Source organism: Ahaetulla prasina, chromosome 15 (assembly GCF_028640845.1).
Source record: "Ahaetulla prasina isolate Xishuangbanna chromosome 15, ASM2864084v1, whole genome shotgun sequence".
NCBI lineage: Eukaryota > Metazoa > Chordata > Lepidosauria > Squamata > Colubridae > Ahaetulla > Ahaetulla prasina.
In genome coordinates this window covers 10324463-10327517 of record NC_080553.1, presented here as the reverse complement: position 1 = coordinate 10327517, position 3055 = coordinate 10324463, and positions in this window count along the sequence as shown.

The window sequence follows — 3055 nt, the reverse complement described above, 5'->3', positions numbered from 1 at the left end:
TTGAATGAATATATATATATATATATATATATATATATATATATATATATATATATATATATATATATATATATATATATATATATATATATATATATATATATATATATATATATATAGGTCTTTGGTTATTCGGTTTTTCCGCGTAAAGTCTTGGCGACGTTTGACAAAGTCTCATTCGTCATCTTCAGGCTTCAGCTTCGTGCTTCTTTGCAAAGCAAAGCTCCCAGAAGCACGAACCTGAAGCCTGAAGATGACGAATGAGACTTCGTCAAAACGTCGCCAAGACACTTCCAATTTTACGCGGGAGAAAACCCGAATAACCAAAGACCTACATACAAACACCCGCGAAAACCTCAGAAAACATATATATATATATATATATATATATTTGTTTTCTGAGGTTTTCACGGGTGTTTGTATATAGGTCTTTGGTTGTTCGGGTTTTCTCCCGTGTAAAATTGGAAGTGTCTTGGCAACGTTTCGACAAAGTCTCATTCGTCATCTTCAGGCTTCAGCTTCGTGCTTCTGGGAGCAATGTGTGATCGCAGCTGTTTCTTCCTTTTAACTGCTAGTGGGGGTTTGAACTGATTGGGTGGGAGCTTGGCTGTGCTCTGATTGGATGGGGGTTTTTCTGTGCTCTGATTGGCTGGGGGTGTGTCCTGTGTTGGTGGGGGCTTGGTTGTGCTCAGTCTAATCTGTGCTGCAGGGGGATTTGAGCTGGTGAGCTGCACTGCTGCTGTTTGGCTTCGTGTTCGTGGTCGTGCTACATCTTCGTAGTGGGTGTCAGTCTGCTGCATGTATGGATTGGAGGGGTTTGAAGTGGCTAATGTTGCAGCTGCGGTCTGGCTTCTGGTCCTTGGTCGTGCTTCCTGATCAGTGTGGGTTTGGGTGTGCTTTCTGGGTGGATCTATCTCCAAAACTGAACACTTTAACAACAGAATAATCAGAGAAGCCATCGAGATAGAAAAACGCCCACACAGCATGAACAAACGAGATGATACCTCCCGCCTACCAGCCATTTGGAAACCTGCCCTTATTGACAAACGTGTCCCTAACACGAGGAATGACACCAGACCCACACTCACGAGGTCCACACAGGATGTCACCACCACACATCCACCCAGAAAGCACACCCAAACCCACACTGATCAGGAAGCACGACCAAGGACCAGAAGCCAGACCGCAGCTGCAACATTAGCCACTTCAAACCCCTCCAATCCATACATGCAGCAGACTGACACCCACTACGAAGATGTAGCACGACCACGAACACGAAGCCAAACAGCAGCAGTGCAGCTCACCAGCTCAAATCCCCCTGCAGCACAGATTAGACTGAGCACAACCAAGCCCCCACCAACACAGGACACACCCCAGCCAATCAGAGCACAGAAAAACCCCATCCAATCAGAGCACAGCCAAGCTCCCACCCAATCAGTTCAAACCCCACTAGCAGTTAAAAGGAAGAAACAGCTGCGATCACACATTGCTCCCAGAAGCACGGTTGAAGCCTGAAGATGACGAATGAGACTTCGAAACGTCGCCAAGACACTTTCAATTTTACACGGGAGAAAACCCAACAACCAAAGACCTATATATATATATATATATATATATATATATATATATATATATATATATATATATATATATATACACACACACACGCTTATATATATATTTAAGCGTGTGTGTGCGTGTGTGTGTATAGTTACCTTTCAGGCATTTGGATCCAAAGAGCTGTTCCTTCTGACAGCTAGTCTCAGATTTGTATGACTTTTTATTCTGGTGCTTTATTTAGCTGTGAATGAATTTTGAAGCCCAGTGAATCTTCAGTCTGCAGCGGAACTCCTCTCGATTCAACCTCCAGATCAGCAGCAGTTTCAGCCCTCGGGAGAGTTTTCGCTCGAAGACGAGAGTCTGGCTTGTTTAGGGATGCTTGCTTGTTAGGTGCGTGCTTGTTAAGGGAGTACCCTTGGGGTGTGTAATAATTTGATTTAGGGCAACTGGATTGAGAGTCCTCAACATAGGAACCGTGACAGCATCCATAAAACGTCCTGCGAGTTTTCTGACTTGCAGCCCTAACTTAAAAAACCGGTGGCTATCGAAACGAAATTAGCTTCTTGTACCCTTCTCTACAAATCCTTTTAAAGACCTGGATCTCCTCTGTCGCTTTACGGCAGCGATGGAGAACTGGACTATTCCTTCCCTGTGAGATCAGTGTCCGTTGTTGCCATCGGTCAACCCAAAAGTCCTGAATTTTTCAGCAACCAGTATTTTCAGCGTTGTTGGCCTACAGTGGTGGCGGCCATCGCTTTTTCCCCTTCGACCACGAACGCTTGCTTTGCTAACGTGCCTGCTCTCGCCTCGACGCATTTCTCAAATCGTCTGAAAGAATCCCTTTGTGGGGATTTTGAGAAGGTGGGAAGGACAAAAAAAAAAGGTGGAGGGGGAAAAAATCTTACGAAAGAATGTTATTTTAATCCAAGGACGCTTGGGCCGAGCTACATGTTACACACAAACGTGACTCTTATAAAGCTGAAAATTCACACGGCGGCGTAGAAATCCACTTGAAGTGGATTTTACACTAAGTAGCCGTCTACCAAGGTGTAGTTTCTCATAAAGAAAAACGGGAACACCTTCCCTATTTGCGTGTAATGTCCAGTGGGCCTTTGGAGTCTATGCAGATGGGTGTTATCCCTAGAATTTGTTTTGTTTTGTTTAACCCAGATGCCAAAAAGAGAGGAAAGTGGAGTATCAGATTGCAGCTTAAAATCAGATGCAAATTTATTTTTAAGGGATTAAGGTACCAAACAGAGCAATATTACGAATTTTGGAAAAAGGGACGTTAAAAAAAAAAAAGGCTGTACGGAATTTTTAAATCCAGAACCAATCGCGTAGGTCTGAAGTAGCATTTCTTTGTCTTACGATTCCTGGGAATTTGGCGGGCTTTTTGACCTTGGCCTTGTAAGAAATTCCTTAAAACTGCATCGTTCAAAATGGACAGATTTGGTGGATCCAGATACTGCTGGATTATTGGTTGAGGTCTACAAAA